The following is a 24,324-nucleotide window of genomic DNA, read 5'->3' on the forward strand; positions in this document are numbered from 1 at the left end:
GTGTCGTTCTTCTTAAGTACCAACACCGGGTTAGCCAACCACTCACGGTGAAAAACCTCCACAATAAACCCTACTGCCAATAGTCGGGCTACCTCCTCTCCAATGGCCTTGCGTCTATTCATTAAAGCAGTGAAGAAATTGCTTGACCGATTTAAACTTGGGATCAATATTAAGTATGTGCTCAACGAGTTCCCTCGGTACACCTGGCATGTCAGAAGGTTCCCTGCAAAGATGTCCTGGTTCTCACGGATGAACTCGATGAGCGCGCTTTCCTATTTTGGATCCAAGTTAACGCTGATGCTGAACTGCTTGGATGAATCGCCAGGAACAAAATCGACCAACTTAGTCTCATCAGCCGATTTAAACTTCAAAGCCGAATCATGCTATGTAGTGGGTTTCTTCAGAGAAGTCATATCTGCCGGATCAACATTGTCCTTATAGAACTTCAACTCCTCCGTTGCACAAACCGACTCAGCATAAGCCGCGTCACCTCCTCGCACTCTAGTGCGATCTTGCGACTGCCATGAACCATGATAGTCCCCTTATGACCCGGCATATTGAGCTGCAGATAAACATAACACGGCCTTGCCATGAATTTAGCATAACCCGGTCGTCCAAACAGGGCATGGTACGGACTTCTGATTTTGACCACTTCAAAGGTCAACATCTCGGATCTTGAATCATGATCATCTCCAAAAACCACTTCTAGAGCTATCTTGCCGAATGGGTAGGCCGATTTACCAGGTACCACACCATGGAAAACGGTGTTCGACGGTTTAAGATTCTTATCCGTCAACCCCATACGCCGGAAGGTTTCATAATACAAGATGTTGATACTGCTCCCTCCATCCATGAGCACTTTGGTGAACTTATAACCTCCAACTTGTGGTGCGACCACTAACGCCAGATGACCCGGATTATCAACCCGGAGCGGATGGTCTTCTCGACTCCACACAATAGGCTGTTCAGACCAGCACAGATAACGAGGCACCGCCGGTTCAACAGAGTTCACTGCCCTCGTATGGAGCTTCTGATCGTGCTTGTAGATGCTAGTAGTGAAGACATGATACTACCCACCATTTAATTGCTTCGGGTTACTCTGATAACCCGACTGTTGTTGTTGCTGATTCCCTTGTTGATTATAACCACCTTGGTTGCCCTGATTGCCTTGATTGCCCTGTCGTCCTTGGTTTCCTTGAAAACCTGAACCGGTATTACCTCCGCCATAACCCGGTCCGTGAAACCCGGGTCCTGAACCGCCGGACGGTCCATGATCATACCAGAAGAGATCTGAATTTTTGAACTCTCGCATAATGAAGCAATCCTTGCATAAGTGTGTAGCCGGTTTATCTTGCGTCCCATGCTTTGGGCAAGGCTGGTTCAACAGACGGTCCAGATTCATCCCTGATCCTCCACCCCGCGGGGGCGGTTTACCCTTACGGCGCTGATTATTGCCCCGCACATTGGTGTTAGCCACAAAGCTAGAATTATTATCCGCCTTGCGCTTACCGTTATTTCCATGGCTCGCCTGGTTATGTTGCTGCCCTTTTGCACCGACGTTCTTCTTTCCCTTCTACAGTTCCTCGTCGTCGGACTCGGGATCCTTGGAATTATCAGAATCGGCATACTTAACTAAAGCTGCCATAAGTGTTCCCATGTCATTGCAGTGACGCTTGAGCCGTCCCAACTTCAAATTCAACGGTTTAAACCGACAGTTTCCCTCCAATGTTATGATTGCCGAATCAGCATTGATGCGGTTCGATGAATGCAGAATTTCTCAAACCCGGCGCACCCATTGACTCGTTGATTCGCCTTCACCTTGTTCACAGGCGGCCAGATCCACAATTGACATGGGCTGCTTGCACGTGTCCTTGAAGTTTGCTATAAACCAGGCCTTCAACTAATCCCATGAACCGATCGAATTAACCGGCAGACTTTTTAACCAAGTGCGGGCCGTTCCATCCAACATCATGGTGAAGTATTTTGCACACGCCGCTTCATCTACATCCAGCATCTCCATTGCCATCTCATAACTCTCAACCCATGACTTAGGGGGTAAATCGGCGGTGTAACTAGGCACTTTACACGGATCCTTGAAATCCTTGGGTAGCCGTACATTACGCAGAGCCAGGGTGAGACACGGTACCCCCCAGGAGCTGAAAGCCAATCCACGTTCAACTGATGTCGTCGGTTGAACCGGAGCGGGTTGATGATTCGCGTACTGTGCCGCCAACTGTGATGCTAACTCTGCCTCCTGACATGCTCTACCATTGTTCACTACGTCCTAAGCATTCATACCACCGCGTGCCGGATTAGGCCCCCGAGGGGCGTCCCGGTGCCGCGCACAGCTTGACACAGCCGGTTCATCGATGTGCCTGCTGTAACTCTTGCTTGGATGGGGGGTTGAATGTATTGTGCCTCGGCTATATGAATAAGCCTGCTGCTGCACCATGGCGGTATGAAGAAGATCCCTAGCCCGTCGCGTTTCAACCGCCGCCGGTGATTCGCCCTCCATCGGAATAGCTGCCAAACGAGACGCCGCAGCAATCATGTTATCCAAAGGGCTAGAAAAGTGACCCGATGGTGTTGATACGTATTACGACGGGTTATCTGTCCGTCGGGGCGGGTCCATCACCCGTGGCTGACCCGACGTTCCTGTCCCAGGTGCCTCAATCTGGTTCACTACTGCCGGATCACTTGGTCCAGCCCCCTGTGTGTTGAAGAGATTCATTCCTTCGTAAACCGGCGGCAGAGGAGATCGGTGCCTCCTCCTTAGTACTTCGTTTGATGCGTTCTGATCCAGCATGAGCCGATAATTCTGCTCCTGGATCTGCTGTGACTGGGCATCTAAAGCGGCCCGTTCTTCAGCCATCCTGGTTTCCTCAGCCGCCAATTCTTCTGTGGCCTGAGCTATCTGATCCCGCAGCTTTGTAACATCCGCGTTATGCTGATCCTGAGTCTCCGGGGTAACCGTTGTGGTCAATAACGTCATCCAGGCGTCCAATAAACCGAATAGAACTTGAGCCGGCCGGCGCGCAGGGCCTCCTGCCCCGGCGGCCGATCCATAAATCATTGCTGCTTCAGATGAAGATTTCAATGTGGGTTGTGTACCGGCCATGAAGATTGCAACCCGGTTTGGCGTTTCAAAGGGGTCCGGAATACTATCGCCATCGGAACAACCCCCGATCCGGTCGTCCTGCAATTGGTACAGCGACTCGGTTTTGCCAGTGGATGACTCGCCATCTGAGTAGACGGCCGTCTCACCATCGAACACCGGTTCAAATTCTGCACCATGGATGAATCCTACGAACGCACACTTCATGGCAGGCTGAACCCGAACAGGACTCGCACGCTGAGCGGTCTCGACGAGGTCGGTGGAGATGTCCGGCTCAGGGCCCGGTTCACTGATCTTGCCGATGAAAACATGAATTCCGCCAAAGGGGACCCGGTACCCGTACTCAGCTGGGCCGGCCTCGGGGCCCCAGCATGCATCGTCGATGTAGAGCTTGCCGCGATGACTCTTGGTCATCCGGCCAACCGCGTATCCCTTGAGTCCTTCAAAGTTTCCCTTTAAGAACTCGAAACCATCGTACGATAGCCCCACGGTGGGCGCCAACTGTCGTGGAATTAACACGTCAGATGTCATAGAGAGAGGACTTAGTCGTGGATCCATCGCAACGAGATTAGCAAAAAGGGGTTAAACCGGACAAAGGACTTGGGGAGTTTATACTGGTTCGGCCCCTTACGATGAAGGTAAAAGCCTACGATCTAGCTGTGGTGGAATTGATGGGGCCTCGATGAGCAGGGACCGAATCCGCTTTACCTATCTCTCGAGTTGTTGTTTCTTGTTCCTGAACCACCGCCGGGTCGTCCCTTTATATACACAGGTTGACGCCCGGCGGTTTACAGAACACCGAGGCCGGCTCATACACGTTTCCGGCTCGGTTTCTACCTTTCCTAACTTACAACACAATTTACACATCTCATGACGGTTTACGTTTATGGGCTCTAAACCGCCTTTGGGCTCTGGGCCTCTAAGCTTCAATGGTAGAGCGCCATACTCCTTGTCTTCATGGGCTTCAGTACGGATGAGCATAAACCGGCCCCTCCTGGGCGGTTTATACTTAGTAGTTATATCCCCAACAGTTAGGATCTGATTAAATTGTGGGTTGGCAAGTAGATGAGGTAGTACCTATGTCTTGTTTATTATCAAACCTTTGGGAGTTACTTCTACGTTTGCTTATATTGCTATGATATGCTTGTAGACGTGGATTGGGTGAGTGTATCCATGACAGATGTGAGATTGTTAATTAATGGTTCAACTTAAGGTGTCAACTTTAATACACATTTGGGTGGATTGAGGCACTTGGGGAACCCAATGTTGCCTGTATTTTTGGAAATCCTGGGGTTCCGTGTGATTCTCCTATGGACCGCCACCCAGGCTCAAAGGGATCATGAGATTATTCATGCTAGAAACTTCCGTGTGCAGCTGCAAGCTACTATGGGCTCTAGCATAGTTGAGTAGATTGCGTGACCTCTTTCAGTGGTAGGCTAGCAGATGTAGGGGATGTAGGTTGGTACTGTCTACCCAGAGTAAAGAGTTAATGCTTCTGAAAGACTGTGTCTCGGTCATCCATTTCTCAAACACCTTGTTGTGCGAGAAATCCAACGGAGGCGATCGAGTCTTGCGGGGAAAAGTGTGCAAACATCTGCAGAGTGTATAAACTAATCACGGTTAACCGTGTCCCCGATTATGGACGTTTTGAGTATCTAGTTTCTTGGATTATCATGTGAATCTCATCATGTTACTTAATTTAATTTGATTGGGTTAATAACGATGCTTAATTGGGATTGAGTTGGAGGAACCTTCTCAATGTTTAACAACCACCATGATAGTTAAATAAAATTTATTCCTTTGTTGTAGGGAAAAATTGGCTTTATGCAAAACTGTAACCATAGAGCTTTCCACCAGCCATATATGCATGTAGTGATAGCATTATTCTGTTCATTACTCTCTATGTGTTACATTGACAACATATTCCATGTGATGAACCGTTTTCGGGCTGCAACGTTCATGTTGCAGACTTTTCAGACGATGAGTAAGGTGCCTTAGGTCGTGATCTTTCACTCAGTGATGCCGTTGGAGTTGATGGACTCGCTTTATCTTCCAAGCCTTCCGCTCTTATCGTTATTAGATGGCCTTAAGCCATATTTATTGTAATAAGTTCTCTTTTGAGAGATCCGATGTAATAAGTGTGTGATTGATACTCTGTTATAAATCCTTCAAGTACTATGCGTGTCAGCATTACTGATCCAGGGATGACACTGATGCATAGAGATCAGACTGTTTGAGGTCTGGTCGCTACAAGATGGTATCAGAGCACACGCTGACTGTAGGACACAACCACTAAGCTAAAGCCCTAGATCACTACTCTCTTCTCATTTCTGACTCCTCTCCTTTTTCTACTCTTTAGGATGGCGGATGCAAAAAACAAATTCACCCAACCGGATGAAGATACACCTTTTGGACGCCACTTGAAGGAAGTCACTAGATACATGAATATCAGAGTACCAAGCTTCACCGGTACCTACATCGCCACTTTACCAGAAGAGGAGCTTTGGATAATCCAAGTTCAAGTTTCAGGAAGGACGTTCATGCCAACTCACATCACCATGGGACGCATTGGAGAAGTTTACCATAAGGATCTCAAGGATACTATCTACCAGATTTGTGGGCGCCAAGATGAGCAATGGGAGATGATCAGCACCAGGAAGGATAGATCAATTGCAGCCTTCATCCAGGAGTTAAACCAGCACATTCGTCACCAGGAGAACTAGATGTGCGCAGGCATGATAGATCTGAAGAAGGCAATGACCAGGATCATAGAACTGGAAGAAGAACCCAAGTCTACACGCGATGGATATGAGGAGGAAATGACGACACTCGTGGAGAAGAGTGATGACCTGAAGAAGAAGCTAAAAGTATTTATGGGATTCCCCGCGCCAGGAGGAGAGGACGATGATTGCGCTTGCCCAGAGAACTACATTATCATCAACGACACCGACTCAGACCCTGATGATAGTGATGATGACTTTGTTGATGAAGCAGGAGCAGATATCATGGAGTCTTCAACCGATCAATTTTTCTAGTCGACCACCATAACAGTAGTATTCCCCCATGTATATAGTATAGTCCGAGCACTTTTGTAACGATTGTTAGATTGTTGTATGCCCTTGTTTGAAATTGATTGAAGTGATTTGTTTGTGTTTGTCTCATGAGCATATGGGTAGTCTTTTCTCTCTAGACCTCATGCTATTCTGTATTCTCATCCTTTCTAAACCCTCAGATGCCTCCGAGACATGCCAATGGATTTGCATTCCCACCGGAGCTCACTCAGTTGATCCAGCAGCAGAATGCATTGATGTAGATACTAGTTCAGAATCAGAATCAGGGGAACAACAACAACAACAACCCACCACCACCACCACCTGTTGATCACTTAACCCATTTCTTGAGGCTCAATCCGCCGGTGTTCTCCAGTAGCACCGAGACGATAGTTGCAGATGATTGGCTCCGCAAGATTGGAAGGGAGTTAACCACTACAGGATGCATAGATGCGGAGAGAGTGAGTTTTGCCGCACACTAGCTTGATGGACCTGCAACATCATGGTGGGAGAATTTTACAGCCACTTACCCCATCGACACTGTCATATGGGATCAGTTTCAGCAGGCTTTCCATACTGCCCATGTTTTAGCAGGAGCTATGGTCATGAAGAAGCGTGAGTTTCGCAACTTGCACCAAGGAGGACTTACAATTGGCCAGTATGTGGATGATTTCATTAAGCTAGCATGTTATGCCCCAGATGACGTTCCTACGGATGCAGCTAACCAGGATAATTTTCTGGAAGGACTGAATGATGGGATGAGCATGCAGTTGATGGTGGCAACCTTCAACAACTACCAGGAGTTGGTAGATAGAGAGCTCATGATTGAAGGGAAGCAACAGCAGATTGACAGCCGCAAGAGGAAGTATGGACAAGGGAAGTACAATTCTGGAGCTCACAGAAGCCTTGTTTTACCCCGAACTCGGGAAGACCTTTTCAGCATACCCATGGAGGTCACAATCACAATGGAGGGAGTTCGCACAACCATAGTGGCCCCAAGAATGGCAATGGGAATGGAGGAAGCAGCTGTCAGAATCGTGCCAACCCATCAACACCAGCCAAGAGGGATCTAAGCCACATTACCTTTCAACAGGGGACAGGAGAATCATGTTAGTGTGGAGGAGGTTGAAGCCCAGCCAGATGCAGTAATAGGTAAGTTTTTGGTTAAGTCATTTACTGCAATCGTTCTTTCTGATACTGGTGCATCTCATTCATACATATCAAGGGGATTTGTGGATAAGTATAAACTGCCAACCCAAGCCCTTAGGTCACCCATGTTAGTAACCTCGCCAGGAGCTGAGTATATGGCTAGCCTATGGTGTGATCGGTTACCATTAAGGATTGGTAACTACGTGTTTCCCTCATACCTAATAGTATTGGAGTCACAAGGACTGCATGTGATATTAGGCATGGATTGGTTATCGAAGTATGGAGGGAACATTGAATGTGCCAGTAAGTCGCATTTGCTTACCACCCAAGGAGGAGGAAGGATCAAATATGTATCCCGACATGTGCCGAGGAGGACTCAAGTGAATTCCTTATCAGGAGTTGTACAGGAGGAAGTACCAGTGGTGAAGGCTTTCCCTGACGTATTTCCAGAGGAGTTGCCAGGCATGCCACTGGATAGAGACATTAAGTTTTTGACTGAGCTTTTTCCAGGCACATGGCCAATATCTAAGAGACCGTACAGGATGCCCGCAAAGGATTTGGAGGAAATTAAGAAGTAGATTAAGGAGTTACTAGATAAAGGCTATATTCGCCCAAGTTCGTCACCTTGGGGATCACCGGTGCTTCTAGTGGAAAAGAAGGATGGATTATTGAGGATGGTTGTTGATTATCGAGGGTTGAATGAAGTGACAATCAAGAACAAGTACCCACTACCGATGATCAATGATCTATTTGACTAGTTGCAAGGAGCTAAAGTATTTTCCAAGATCGATCTGCGATCAGGATACCACTAGCTGAAGATTCGAGAGCAGGATATACCTAAGACAGCTTTTACCACAAGGTACGGGCTATATGAGTATACCGTTATGTCATTTGGTCTGACTAACGCACCTGCCTATTTCATGAACATGATGAACAAGGTGTTTATGGAGTTTCTGGATAAGGTCGTCGTGGTGTTCATTGATGATATTTTGGTCTACTCGAAAAATGAAGAGGAGCATAAGGAGCATTTACGTTTGGTACTCGGGAAGCTCAGAGAACATCAACTATATGCAAACTTTAGCAAGTGTGAGTTTTGGTTGAAAGAATTTGGATTCCTTTGACATGTTATATCCAGAGAAGGAATAGCGGTAGACCCCACCAAAATTGTCACTATGACAAATTGGGAAGCACCCACGACAGTTGGAGAGATCCGGAGTTTTCTTGGACTCACAGGATACTACCAGAGATTCATTGGGATATTCTCGAAGATTGATAAACCCATGAAGGAGTTGTTGAAAAAGGACACCAAATTCAAATGGACTGAGGAATGTGAGGCCAGTTTCCAGGAGTTGAAGAAACGTTTGGTTACATCACCGGTGTTGATTCTGCCAGATCAGCACAAGGATTGTGAAGTATATTGCAACGCTTCTCATCGAGGACTTGGTGCAGTGCTAATGCAGGAGGGAAGAGTTGTTTCGTATGCCCCGCGACAACTTAAGCCCCATGAGTTGAATTATGCTACACATGATTTGGAGTTAGCGGTCGTAGTGCATGCATTGAAGACATGGAGACATTTTCTCATCGGAAACCATTGTGAGGTGTACACAGATCACAAGAGTTTGAAGTATATCTTCATGCAGAAGGAGTTGAATCTCAGGCAAAGGAGATAGTTGAAGATCATTAAAGATTATGATATGATATTGCATTATCACCCTGGAAAGGCTAACGTAGTAGCCGATGCTTTGAGCCACAAGAGCCATGTCAACACACTCATGACCGGAGAGTTACCCAAGGAGTTAGACGAGGATCTTCGCGAGCTATGTTTGGAGATAGTTCCGAGAGGCTATGTAGCAACATTGGAGATTCAGTGTACCTTGATGGATAAGATCAGAGAAGCTCAAAAGACTGACAAGGAGATTTCCGAGATAAAGGAGAAGATGAGCAAAGGAATAGCTAAGGGATTTCGTTAGGATGAGCACCATACCCTATGGTTTGAGGACCGAGTTTATGTGCCTAATGACCCGGAGATCAGGAAGTTGATTCTGCAGGAGGCCCATGATTCACCATATTTGATTCACCCAGGAAATACCAAGAGGTATCTGGATTTGAAGGATAGTTTCTGGTGGACCGGAATGAAGAAGGATATTGCAGAGTATGTATCCATTTGTGATGTATGTCAGAGAGTAAAGGCAGAGCATCAGAAGCCAGCAGGATTGCTACAACCATTGCCGATGCACGAATGGAAGTGGGATAAGCTAGGCATGGATTTTATTACGGGATTGCCCAGGACTCGTTCAGGCTAAGACTCAATATGGGTTTTAGTCAATCGTTTGACGAAGGTAGCTCATTTCATCCCAGTGAAGACCACTTATACCAGTGCTAAGTTGGCAAAGATATACATGACCAAAATCATATGTCTGCACGGAGTTCCGAGGACCATTGTATCAGATAGAGGAACCCAGTTTACCTCAAAGTTTTTGAATCAGTTGCAAGAAACTTTGGGTACCAGGCTAGAGTTCAGTACAACCTTTCATCCACAGACAGATGGACAGACTGAAAGAGTCAATCAGATTCTGGAGGACATGCTGAGAGCTTATGCGCTAGATTATGGATCTAGTTGGGATGACAATTTGCCATATGCAGAGTTCTCTTACAACAACAGTTATCAATCCAGTTTGAAGATAGCCCCTTTCGAAGCTTTGTATGAAAGGAGGTGCAGGACACCGTTGTTGTGGGATGAAGTTGGAGAACGTCAGTTGTTTGGACCAGATTTAATTAAAGAGTCTGAGAAGAAGGGTAAGTTGATTCATGATAGGCTCAAGGTAGCCCAGTCCAGGCAGAAGAGCTATGAAGATTCTAAATCCAAGGAGACAGTTTACGAAGTCGGAGACAAAGTTTATCTTTATGTGTCCCCACTTCAAGGGTTAAGCGTTTTGGAGTTAAAGGAAAGTTAGCACCATGTTTTGTGGGACCATACAAAGTTTTGGAGCGTATGGGAGAGGTTTCCTACAAGTTGGAATTGCCCGAAGGATTGTCAGGAGTTCATGATGTGTTCCACGTTTCCCAGTTGAAGAAGTGCCACGCAGAGATGTCCGATATACCTCTGAGAGATACAGTGCCACTGGAAGCGATTCAGTTGGATAGCGATTTGACCTATGAGGAGAAACCAGTCAAGATTCTCGAGTTTGCCAGCCGAGTCATGTGTAGCAAGGTTATCAAGTTTTGCAAAGTTCAGTGGAGCCACCATACTGAGGATGAAGCCACCTGGGAGCGAGAGGAAGACCTACAGAAGGACCACCCTCACCTATTTTCTAGCCAACCTGAATCTCGAGGGCGAGATTCATCTTAAGGGGGGTAGGTTTGTAACATCCCAAATTTTCAATTTGGAATGTTATACATTAGATCATCATTGCATATCATATTATATTGCATTTTGGCTTGATCCTAGAAATTTTACACAACTCAAGGACCCACGGAGAGAGTTGGGGATTTCGTTATTTTCATATTTGAGTGTTCTCAAATTTTTGAAAATAGGAACATTTGATTTTAATTATTTTATCTTCGTATATTTATTTTATAAAAAAAAAGAGGGAATAAAATTACTTTCCCAAAATAAAGAAATATTGGATATTTAATAATAAAATCAAATAAGATTTTATTTTGGAGTTTTATCGCTATTTTATTTGAATTAGGAAAAATGTGCGTTTTTCAAAATTGCATTTTAGGCCCAAATAAATGTTCACCATGTATGGCTTATTTTTACAGAACGGGGAAAATTTATTTCAGGATTTTTGGAGTCCATTTAGTATGTCTTTTATTTGTTTTTCTGCGCATAATTATTTAAAAAAATGGTTACCGACCTAACCGGGCCGTGTCCGCCTGGGACACTGACCCGGGCCTGGCCTTTAAAGCTTGAGGCACCCTAGCCCAGACGCCGCCACTAAACCCTAGCGCGGCCCTACCGCCAGATACGTGCCGTCGTCGCCGCCGACGCCGCACCCCGTGGCCGCCGCCCGTCGCCGCGCCACTGCCCGACGCCGCCACCCATCCCGCCGCCCATCCCGCCCGCCGCCGTAGTCGCCCGCCCCGCCGGAGCCGCCGCCTCGCCTCGCCGGACCCCGCCGAGGTAGTCGCCGGACTTGTCGCCGCCGGCGACGGTCTTCTCTAGAAAACCTCCCGGTTTTTTAAAAACCGTGGTTGTTTTTTTCTATAGATTGGTTTAGTTTTTTCGGTTTATTTATTTAGCGCACGCCCGTTCGTTCGTTAAAATGTTCGTTCATTCTAACGAACGAATTTCACGATTTAGCCACAGACAGCGAACGTTCGTTCTTTAGCCCGTTCGTGAGTTTTTCTTTTTCTTCGGTTTTTCGCGATTATTTTCGATCATGATTTCTCATTCAATTTTCGTTTTAGTATAACTTTTTGCTTGTTTATCGGAATCAGGCGATTCAAGCGCCTAGAGTTTTGTCTCGAAACCCTCTTTCTGCTTAACGAACTAAAACAAGTTTTTGCTACTGTAAAATTTGACTTAGGTCCAGATTAGTGAACGAAGCTTGTTTCTTTCGCCGTTTGAGTTTCGTTGCTTCGTTTGATTAGATTCTTTTTGCAAACCGGAGTTCTTAAGTTGAACTTTCTGGTTAGATCTTTTATTTGAGTTTTACCCATGCATTAGATGAGTGATTATTGTATGCTTGTTTGTTTGCGGTAGAGTACCCGGAGTGCGCAGCGTGCTGCTACGAGTCTCTAGGTTTCACGGATCATCAGCAAGGCAAGTAACATTTTGATCATACCTCTTTACTACCCAGTTTTATTGCATTAGATCAATTCTCAAACAATTGCATGGAGGAGATAGCTAGAGGTGGTGGGGCGGAGGGAGATAGCCAGGGTCGCCGGAATCGGAGTTGACCGAGGCGGCGGCCATGGCAGTGATGGCGGGCATAGAGAGCTCCTTGAGCTCGGGGAAGAGAGTGGGCAGGGGAAGAGGAGGGTGGCGAGGCTAGTGGTGTGCTCGAGGGAAGCTGGGGATGGCTATTTACAGCCGGGGCGAGAGGGATGGGCTCGGGTGCCGCCGGGTAAGTCCGACCGAGGCTTTGGCGACGACCAGCAAGCACGGGAGGGCACGGGGAAGGCGACGAGCACTGATGTAGTGATCACGGAGAGGTAGAAGATGCCGAGGAGCAGAGGAGGAGGCCGAAATGAGCTCGGAGCCAAATGGAGCACAATGCACCCGTGGGTGTTCAGCGGCGAGCGTCGGTGAGGAAGCTACCGGAGGGGGAGAGGGGTCCAGAGTGAAGGGGACGATGATGCTGAGCTGTTTGATACTTGGGGATAAGCCAGAACCGGCCGGAGTGGCACTGTTGTTGCCAACAATGGCGAGACCACCGTTTTGGCCGGCATCTCCCGTGGTGGAGTCCTTCCAAGGGTGGTATCAACTGTGGTGGTAACTTGGTTAAAGAAGCAGTGGTTAACTGGTAGTCATCATTTGAAGTTTACTGCACTAAACTTGGGTGAGCACTGGTGTGGTTTTGGGAGCAATGGAGTTGTCTGCGAGGTTGAGGTAAAGGACTTTCATCCTGGTAAGTTTGAGGAGAAATGGACAAGATTTCTGCAGCTACTTCACAACTGACCAAAATGGTCCAGAAACTAGATCATGATGGTGCACTCACATGGAGTGTCAACTTGGGCTAATATTGGGCAAAGCTTGATCATTTGGGCATATGAAGATGATGTAAAAAGCTCATGCCAAATGGACAGGCCAAAATGGCACTTGCTTCATAAACATCATTTCTGTCCAGAAACTTGGAATGATTTTGGTGATCAAATGGATCAATGAAATGATGCCAAAATGGGTGGAGAGATGTTTTATGGGTATAAGAATGATCTTATAATTTATCAGGATTTTTGAGGCAATATAAAATACACTTGCTTCACAACCTGAAAATAATGCCAGAATCAAAGATTTGCACCTGTGCTCACATAGATAATTGGATGGGGCTTCAAATGGGTGGAGGGGGTTAATATGATCACATTAAGGAGTGTGCAAAAATTCAACTCATTTGAGTACTCCTAGCTAGTACTTCCTTTACAAAGCCTTCTGTCTGACAGAAACTTTGAAAATTCACTTAGGAAGATTGGCTAGGCAAATAGAATTGAACTTTTGCATGAGGCAATTATTTGGACATATAATCATGCTCGAAAAGGTTGGGAGCCACTAGGAAAAATATAAATGACACTTCCTTCAGAAAGTGCCATTTAGGGCAGAAAGGAAGAATGATTACTGGGGAATTATTTTTGAACTGGCCAAGGAAATGTTTGGGCATATTTGAGATTAATATGACCCAAAGGAATTATGAGAATTAATTGGGGATTTTTGGATGGGCAGAAATATAGGTTGCTTCACAACCTTGGGCAGATAGGGTTATTCCTTTAATGAAAAAGGAATGTTCCCTAGAAAAGAGTTTAGGGTTTGGTCAAGGAGTGAAGTGACATGATCTTGGCAAGGTTTTGAGAATTGTGAGCCACTTGGGAGGGGGGAATTAGGATGATTTCCTTGGTGGCAAGGCCACGAAACCACTCCAAAAAGAAAAACAGAGCAAAAACCAAATAAATCAAAAGAAAAAGAAAAGGTCCAAAATCCAGGCTGTTACATAGTAGTAGACAACTTTACGTACAGAGCCATACTACACAGTTCCCAATGCCCCGTTAGGCTTTTCCAGCTCCTCGGGCTTAATTGGAAGACATTAGTTTAAATATGCTACTAGCTGATGAGGAAGCTGCAAGCGAGGTGCGGCTAGGGCGAGCACGCGAGCCACGAGATGATGGGAAGGAAAACCCGTTCACGTGGCTAGGCTATCCAGTGCACCCAGATTGTGGTGCCGCACGTCCGTCTAACTTCAACACTCAAACTACCTGCGTATGATATTGGCTCACAGCGAAGTTACTATTTAAAAAAAGGGTCGTGCGTTTGGCCGGGATCGAACCCACAAAACGAGGTACACACTCCTGCGACCACTAGTAGTAGTCGTTGGAGTACAACGCAGCCTAGAATCGCCTTTTGTTGCTAGTAGTACATTGTTGCTTACTGGAAACCACTAATAATGCCAGGAGACTACTACCACTTGCATACGTGGCAGACTTAGGATAAGACTACCTTATCAACCATTGTACATGCCCTTACCAACCAGCCCTACCAAGAAACGACTACTCTACAAAGTGCCATTATAGGCATGTTTCAACCCATGTCGCCCATTAAGTCAATGCCTTCTATTCGGCCGGGAAGTTAGGCGTTATGACTTGTGGGACCTACATGTCAGTCTGCAGAAAAATCCCCGAGTGACCTCCTACCTCCGGACCGTCCACCTTGTCATCCTCTGCCATGGGATGCAGCTACCACCAAGGGCAGAAGGCGAGGTCAAAACTGCCGGCGGTGCCGAGCCCATCTTGCGGCAGCCCGGATGCCAGCTCCGTCCGGCGCTCGTGGCCGCTAGCTAGCCAAGATAGCTCCGTCCAACTGCTTGATGCAAGGTTCGCTAGCTAGATTGGCACGAAGGCATGGCGGCTTGCTCGCATGCGCCGCGCTAAGGCCAGCCATCTGGCTCAAGCGAAGGATAGCGCAGTGGCTTGCTCGCTCATGAGTCACACTCGGGCCAGCCTGCCAACCCGTGCGGAGGCCAACGCGGCGTCCGGCCCGTCCAGTGGGGCGGCGGCCAACTCGCTCATCACCAGCACCACCGATGAACATGCATCAGTACTGTTTGAAGTAATGTTCAGGAAAAATAATGATTTGAGGGGGAATAATAGGATACAAGGTCAGATGTGGGTCCCTCGTGTCAACAGTCAAACAAAATGTGTTGGTTTAAGCTGCCTTGTCCGCATGGACGTGTGGGCCAACCCTGTCATAAACCGATTTAAACGAGCCTAATCGGCACTAGGTAGTAGTTTTTGGCGTGGATTAAGAAATTTTGGGTATGTTTTTGCTATTTTTTGTACAATAGATTCTTCTTAGGGCTGGTTGAAAGTGGTAGTTTTTTGTTAAATACTCTACATATTGTAAGTAGGAGGGAAAGTTAAGCTTTGGAAGCCAATAAGCAAGGCTAGTTACTTAGTGCATATGTGTACATGATTGAAAGTAAACCATGAGTGACTAATATCTTGATGGAAAACTCGAAACAATGGAAATACTAGGATTTTTTTGCATGGTTGGAAATACTACCAATGTTCATGTGCGTTGCAACGGATCATAATTAGAATAATACTTATTCACAAACTTGATACAAAACACTCTAATTTTGATATACATATATCACCAGAGATATATTATGTTTCAATTCGAATATATTCCTTGGGCTATTTTGGTGAGGTGAGGGAGGGATGTGGTTCATTTTAAGAGACTAATTATGGGTTTTTCTGCAAATTGGTAGAGAAGTGGGATGTTGGTGAGAAAAGGCAACAACATACCTCACAGTCGTTAGATGTAGATCTAATGGTCAGAAACGACAGATGGAAGACACATCATCATCACCAACTTAGTCTTCTATAGGACTACTAGCAAGATTCGTGCATTGCATGGAACATCAAGATGCATTTTTTTTATAAAACACTTGTTGTGATTGACCCATGTGGGAGTAATCCCATGTGTAAAAACTAATGATATCTCGAGAAATAGGAGATAAGGTGAAGAGGAGTGGGGCATGGTGGTGATTCGTGGTCAGACTAAGCGGAGGCATTGGGATTGACAACGCCAGCAACAGCCACCAGGCCAGTTTGTTCCAGAGGCTTCCTTTCTTAATTTCTCAATAATGAGGTTGTTCGAGATAAGGATGAACGAGGGAAGGCCTTGTCTACAAATGTGGAGGGAGGTGCGGGTATCTTTTAGTTTAATTTCCATCCGTCAGATATAGATCGGACGGTCTATATTGCAAGATGGCAAGCGTACCATCATCACCAACTCGGTTTTTTATAAGAGAAGAAATATATGTATGGAGATACAAACGTATTATCGATACTTGTTTCCATAAACTAGCATCTACATTCCATTCAACACCTCAGCATGTGGGGCCTTAGCGCAATGACTTCTCGACAATGTAAAACAAAGGTTTTCCCATCGCCAATAAGGAGGGCGTGACGGCGACATGCTTTTTGGCTTGCTCTAGTCCTAGTAGTCATACTAGGTGGTCTAAGCACATGTAGATTTATTCTTTTTCACGCCTCGTGTTTGCCGTACAACCACGATTGTTGATGAATAGACGTTAAGTTATTCACGGGGAAACCCTTGTTGAGCGTGCTTGCGAGAGAGAGAGAGAGAGAGAGAGAGAGAGAGAGCGTGTGTGATATGTCTAGAGACTGAGGCAATAATAAGATATTCTTTGTGTCTATGTGTGTGGAGGATAGAGAGAGACATGTACATGGGGCTTTGTGTTGTGTAACATGGAGACACATATACATAATCAGAGAGTGAGTGTGTGAGATACACATGCAGACATGGGGAGAGATGAGGATCAAGATAAATGGGTGTTTGTGCGTGTTTGTGTGTGTTTGTGCGCGTGTTTGTGTGTGAGAGGGAGTGTGTGTATGTGGAGTAGAGAGACCACTAATGATGTAAACCTAGTATAAGGGAAGGGGGAATGGTGTGACATGTGTAGTAGCGGGATAGCATGGGTTCGGGCAGGGGGAGCAGACTATTTGGAAGAAACATCGAGTGTGTGTGGGAGAGGGGTGGGAGAGCGAGCGAGCGAGAGAGAGAGAGAGCTAGCAATGGAGAGAGAGAGAGGAAGAGAGGGGGCGAGAGAGGGGTCATTTATGTCCATAAATGGCGTATAGATAGGGAGACAATGTTGATGTTGTTCGAAATTGTCCTATGTACGGAGACGCAAGGGAAGCGAGTCATCATATGTGTGATAGGGACTTCATGAGAGATATAGAATAGATGGTGTAGAGAACAATGTGCGATATTGAGAACGATGATACATTAGGGAGCTATGGAAAGAGTCACGACATATATGTATACAGGGAAGGAGCTGGGGCGGGTCCGCATGTGGGAGAGATAGAAAGAGGAGAGTGGTGCACAAGGAGACAAAGTGTGCTTGTTTGCAGTGGGGGTGGTGTGTAAGGTGAGTGTGCGAGAACCACATAACTAGGGAGATAGACATTTGGGGGTCACGTTTTGTGTGTGTGGGAAAGATACACTCTACATAGTGCGTGTGCTTGGGAAAGAGAGATGCCGGGAAACCTAGAGAGTGGGGGAAGAGATGTGTGCATGCCCGAGAGACAAAGTGATAGAGACTTATATTGGGGTTTGGACTTTACAAGAGAGAGAGGTGTTAATGTGCTCGTGTGTTCGTGTCTGGGGGAGAGAACGACTTCTATGTGTGCGAGTGTGTGTGTGTGGGGGGGGGGGGTTGGCTTTAGATAAAGAGTGAGGTGTCTATATTTGAGAGACTTTAGCGTAATTGAGATATATATGGTCAATAGTGTCTGCACTCATGGTTAATCAATTTGTTTCACAGTTTGGACTATGAGATAACGATACTTTTGAACATGCGTAATATACCTTGATGTACCAGAATTACAAACCTAAGATTGGAGTTTTGGAATTCGACTCCATCATTAGCTTTTGTAATTAATTTAAATGGAGGTACATTTTTTAAGCCGGGATTTCGTGATTTCAAATTCATATATCAAACCTAGAGATATACACATACGGGCATGTTCAAACTTTATATTCATCCACTTTATTCATTCATATACACATTTTTGCTTTTGTCATCATATTTAGGATAAACACATTTGGAATTTCATTTGAATTGGACCGTATGATGGTATTTGCTTGTACTATCTCAATGATCCATATTTAAATTGAATGGACAATCTAAGTTTCGAGTTGGAGACATTGATTTTCAAAACATGCACTTTTTTTGCATGCAAAACAAACAAATTCTCGGGCATGATATCATAGTCGGCCGTACAAGAGTAGAATATAATTTCATGCACCAAAAGCTTTCAAACTTCCTGCTCACATCGAAATATCTCGCGCCCGAAAGTTTAGCCCTGCGATATTCCTGTTTTACCACTGTTGGTGTCAAAACCGGCGGATCTCGGGTAGGGGGTCTCGAACTGTGCGTCTAAGGTTGATGGTAACAGGAGGAGGGGGACATGATGTTTACCTAGGTTTGGGCCCTCTCTATGGAGGTAATACCCTACTTCCTGCTTGATTGATCTTGATGAATATGAGTATTACAAGAGTTGATCTACCACGAGATCATAATGGCTAAAACCCTAGAAGTCTAGCATGTATGATTATGATTGCCTCTACGGACTAAGCCCTCTGCTTTATATAGACACCGGAGGGCACTAGGGTTGTACAAAGTCGGTTAAAGAGAAAGGAATCTTCATATCCGGGCGCCAAGCTTGCCTTCCACGCCAAGGAGAGTCCCATTCGGACATGGGAGAGAGTCTTCTGTCTTGTATCTTCACGGCCCAACAGTCCGGCCCATGCTACATAGTCCAGCTGTCCGAGGGCCCCTTAATCCAGGACTCCCTTAGTAGCCCATGAACCAGGCTTCAATGAGGAGGTGTCCGGTGCGCGGATTGTCTTCGATATTGCAAGGCGGGTTCCTTCCCTGAATAATCCAAAATAGTCTTTGAACACAAGAATCGTGTCCGGCTATGCGAAACAAATTCCACACACTACCGCAGAGAGTATAATATTCCGCGAGTCCAATCCGCTGACAACTTTTTGTAGCATGACATCACGTCGCTGCCCGGCCATTATTTCGAACCGTTTTTTAGCCCGCCGCTCCATATTTCGAGATGCGGTTTCATTGGCACGTCTTGTTAAAGCAGAGATTGTGTCCTCTTATTGAGGAATTCCTATCAATACGAGCGTGGGTAACCCAACCATACTGTTGGCATGATTCCTTAGGAATAGGCAGGTTTTGAGGCCTAGGAGGGGGCGTTTGATATTCATTGCCTTTATAAAGGGGCTCAGACCCATCTTTTCTCCTTTACGCCAACTCTTTCCTCAACCTCTCCTACCTCGAGTTATAGCAACCAAGGTTCAATTTAATCGCTTCACGCTTCCCAGTCATATCCGGACCCAGCCCTCAAGGCTGGTGGGTGGCTTCCTCTGTCATAGAGGAGGATATTGCGAAGCTCCGGGCGGCAAGATACCTGACCGCGGAAATCCCCCATAGGCTTCCTCCTCAAGTGCAGGCTATTCCTACTCCTAGATCGGGCGAGAGGGTCGTATTCATTTCCTACTTCCTCCGAGGGCTAGGGTTTTCTCTTAATCCCTTCGTTCGAGGGCTCATGTTCTATTACGGGCTAGATTTTCACGATCTAGCTCTGGACTTCTTTCTTCATGTCTCGGCGTTCATTATCATGTGCGAGGCCTTCCTCTGTATTCCCCCACACTTTGGCTTGTGGATCAAGACCTTTAATGTGAAGCCGAAGGTAGTTGATGGGAAACAAGCAGAGTGCGGTCGTGCTCCAGTGAGCAAACTAAACAATACTCCTTGGCCAAAAGGCTCCTTCACAGAAACTTCCAACCTATGGCAGCGGGAGTGGTTTTACATGACCGAACCCCGTGGTACCAAGTGGGCAGCTACGCCTGCGTTCCGATCCGGCCCTTCGTTATGACTTGCATCATGTATTAATAAGGGGCTGGACTGGGGATCAATTGATGAAGTGCAGACGCTACAAAGCCGCATACGGAGCCTCATTGAAAAGGACACCAGTCTTATCAGCGTAATCTAAGTAATGCTAGTCTGTCGGGTCCTACTGTGCCAGCGACGGCCTCTCCGCATGTGGGAGTTCAATCCGGAAGGACCACGAACCCTTCAGCACTTTTTTGGCACGACGCTCAGAGTAATGTGAAAATTATTCTTCAGGACACGAAACTAGTGGCCGGATACTACAGAGGACATCGGCCTTGTCTGCAACCATCCGGGTACCTCGGTAAGCACTCAACTCCTAAGCACAGCTTAGATAAATTTCTCATAACAATATACTGAGAAAACCATACTAGGCCAGGGCTGGATAAAGAAGGCGGAGAGAATTAGGTGTTCGACCCCTCTTCCCGAAGACTCAGCTGATCCGGTGTTAACAAGGATGCTGCTTCCAGCACCATATCAAGTGCCGGAGAAGGGAGGCAAGGAGGAGTGCAAGAAGGCCCATGGTGGACCCCATTCTCGAGGTACGGCAGACACCTCATCTGGGGAGATTGTAACTCCCTCTTCCGAAGATGAAAGGGAAGGAGAAACTGACGTCCCTTCTCCCCATGGGAAGAAGAGGGCCGCCTGTGAAGAGTTGAAGATAAAGGCTTCTAAGCGAGTGAAGATATCCCTGTCAGGGGGTTCTGGTTTGGGAGGAGACATTGCCACGCAGTTCCTCCATAAGGAAAAGCCTTTAGCTGAATCATAAGTGAACAAGGGTGTCTTAATATCCCATTCTTTCCTGGTTACAAGGGTAATATTTAAAATATATGTTTGCAGTCCCGCATGCAGCCTTCCTCAACAGCCCTCCTCCTCGGGGGATCTTCTTCCGGAGATGATGGAGAGCGAGACGCCTCCACATATCTCCCTGCCCAATAGGGCAGACGACCCCGAGGTGTCATCCCGGAGGATCTCTCCCGATAAACAAGTGGTACGAGGGACAATGAAGACTAGGCCCGAAGGTGACACTTCGGCCGTCCAGGGTCTAGGGTGTGTGGACCCTACGGGGACCAACAATAAGGGCCCCGTACTATCCGATTTACACCCAGAGATGACTCTAAGGTCGAGTAAACATATTCCTTTGAAGGGAGTCAGTACCCCTACAGCTGCTTTCAGGGATTCGGAAGCGCCGGATACATTGATGGACATATTGTGACATGCGCCCCTCTCAGAGGAACATCGTACCTTGATGGGTACGGTGGTTGAGAGGGTTCTATCCGTGAAAAGCGGACTGAATGAAGCCTTTGCGGGCTTGCTAAGAGGCTTCGAGGTACGTAATGTAATATTTTCAATTGTGCTATAAATGCAAAATGCACCTGTGTATGGATAGTAGCCCCTGAGTCTCTGGTTGGCGTCCAAAGGGGGGCGATCAGAGGATCAAGAAATATATGCCCAGGAAATAATCGGACTAATTGGAACACAGGCCATTACATCCCTGGAGACTGCCCAAGCTATAGAGGTTGCAGATCTGAAGAAGAAACTTGATGTGGCGGATAATGACATCACTCTTATTAACAGGCGGCTCGACAAGTAGAAACTATAATATGAGCATGATGCTGAGAATTGTGTACTGAGATATGCATAACTGCAGATAGTGGCACCGCAGTTGAGACCCTTCGGGCTGAGTTTGCCCGGGCCAAGGAGCAAGCCAGGATGAGTAATGCGGCTGCCGAAAAGGCAGCTGCTGAATTAAAGGCCGAACAGGCTGCTCGGCGCCAGTGCGAGGAGAGAATATCTACTATGATGCTTGAGCTAAAGGATGCCACTAGTCGATGCGAATTTCTCGAGAAAGATAACAAAACCAGAGCGGCCGATCTTGACAAGGCCTTACAAGAGGCGAGGGAAGCACGGTCCGAGTCTAGAGCGGCTCGGGAGGAGATCCGACAAGCTGGGGAGATCATGGCTGGTAAGCCCTTCTTATTACAAACTAAATTCGGCGATCTGAAGTATGCTCCGCTTAATCAAATGTGGAGTTCTCCAGACGCATTTTTGGACTTGCCGAAGAGTGTCTCCGATGTGACGCAGTTTTTCCAAGCGCAAGAAGGACATTCTACGGAAAAGCTTTTCTAGTCGCAATTCAGCGTGCAAAAGCGTCCGCTGTTGCTGAACAAACAGATGGCCCAGTGGGCCGAGCTCCACAAGATATCTGGATCTGCCATGAAGGACGTCGTGGTCCGGCTGTGGCCGACTTAGCCAATTCCAAATTGTTATTTTGGTTTGGTGCTGCGACTTGTTGATGCTGCACCGCGTATCGATGCTATTAAGCGGTCAACATGCATAGAAGGTGCACGGATGGCCTTTGCCCGCATCAAGACGTACTGGGCGAAGATGAAGGCCACCGATATTGCAGCGAAAAGTCCACCCAAGGGCAAGGACAATCACACGCCAGCGCATTATATTGAGGATGTCCTAGAGGGTGCCCGCTTGATAGAGGGTCAGAGCTCGAAAGATATTATGTTCGAGTGAAATGTACCGAAATTCTAAAAACAATATTATGATATATTAGGGCTATGTTTTTTATACTTTTGCCTAAAATGTTTTTGGTGCCTCCTGTGCGGCCGTTTTTTTTGTATAATCTGAAAGTTTACCAGTCATCGGCTTCGGCCCCCTCGCATACGGGGGGGGGGGTGTTCGGAAATTCATTTGATCACTCTTGACCCAACGTCTTGGTCCATTAAGGAGGTGTCAATGCGGCAAACCAGGCAATCGGACTATAGGGATTTAACACTTTCACTTAGCCATAGGAGTTTGACGGTGGGTCTACGATAAGCCCCTAGTATGTATGCGGTTATCCGAATACGGTGCGTTTACATACGTCACCAGAAGAACGGTCCTTCGTGTAATACGGAAGAAATCGCGAAGATTCCGGTGAGTCATCGAGTGGTTGACCAGCTCTCGCCGTATCATGACAGTCAGTTTTCGGCTTTCTCTACTGAGGTGCTCATCCGGACAAACCAAGACACAATCATAGTAGTTCTCCCTTTACTACCCTAGCCGATAGAGCAGAATGTAAGGTAGTAAGCATAGGCCGGGCAACCCAACTATTGACCAAAGACATGATTCGGAGCTGATGCATATAAGGCCAAACTCGTGACGCCAAATTGTGCTATAAAGCTGTCCGGACTTGTCAGCAACTCATATGTTGCCATATCGTGCCCCTGGCAATATATGCCGAGGTGCCTGCGTGAAATAACCACAGAAGCAAAATTCAGTTCTTTGAGACAAGCAAATACTGAATATGGGTTATGTTGACTAGCATCTAAATGATATGTCAAGCACGATCTTTATAGATTATAACGCTACTACCAAGGCAATTTGGCATGCCGGGGGTCGAAAGCTGAGAAAAAGGGCACTTTACATGTTTGAAATAAAGAGTGCAGTCTACAAAAAACATTTGGACCTCCTGTCGCATGTCTGCGCTGCCTTGCCTTGGTTAAAGGACTTCTCAGCAAATAGTCACCTGTGGTAAAAGATAAAAAATGGTTAGAAAAAGAAAAACACTATGAGAGTGCGGATAGTGTTATGGATCAGTCCGCATTGTGCCTTCGCCGGTGACCAGGGTATTTTAAGTGTATAATTATGTGTGTGGGATAGACTTCGCGGCTATATGGGGCGGACGGCGGAGGCCGAACTGCTAATCCAGCTTTGAGATTGATTGGTCCTGTCTAATGGAGACCTGCGGCTTGATGGCCGACGAAATGTGCGGCTTGATAAGGCCAATTTTTAATTCGACCGCAATAGCCATAGTATGCTCCTTTGTACGGAGGGAGCATTCCGTATTTCCGTTTATCATGATGGTGCCCGTGGACCGGTCATCTTAAGATGGAAATAGGTGAAATGTGGGACCGCATTAAAGCGAGCAAAAGCGGTACGCCCGAGTAGTGCATGGCAGCTACTGTGGAGTGGGACAATATCGAAGGTCAATCCTTCGCTTCGAAAGTTGTTCGGCGAGACGAAAACGACTTCCAATGTATTCGATCCCGTGCAGTGAGCTTCTACGCTAGATATTGTTCCCATGAAGGTAGTTGTGGTGGGCCTGATTCTTGAAGGATCAATGCCCATTTTGCAGACAGTGTCTTGGTAGAGTAGATTAAGGCTGATGTCGCTGTCCATAAGGACTTTCGTGAGATGGAACCCATCGATAATTGGATCGAGTATGAGAGCTGCCAGACCTTCATGAAGGATACTGGCTGCATGGTCCTTGCGATCGAAAGTGATCGGGCAGGCCACCCATTGGCTTAATTTTGGGGCAACTGGCTCTATGGCGCCGGCATCCCATAGCACACGCTTGCAGTCCCCT

This window comes from Triticum aestivum, chromosome 6B, assembly GCF_018294505.1.
Source record: "Triticum aestivum cultivar Chinese Spring chromosome 6B, IWGSC CS RefSeq v2.1, whole genome shotgun sequence".
Taxonomy (NCBI): domain Eukaryota; kingdom Viridiplantae; phylum Streptophyta; class Magnoliopsida; order Poales; family Poaceae; genus Triticum; species Triticum aestivum.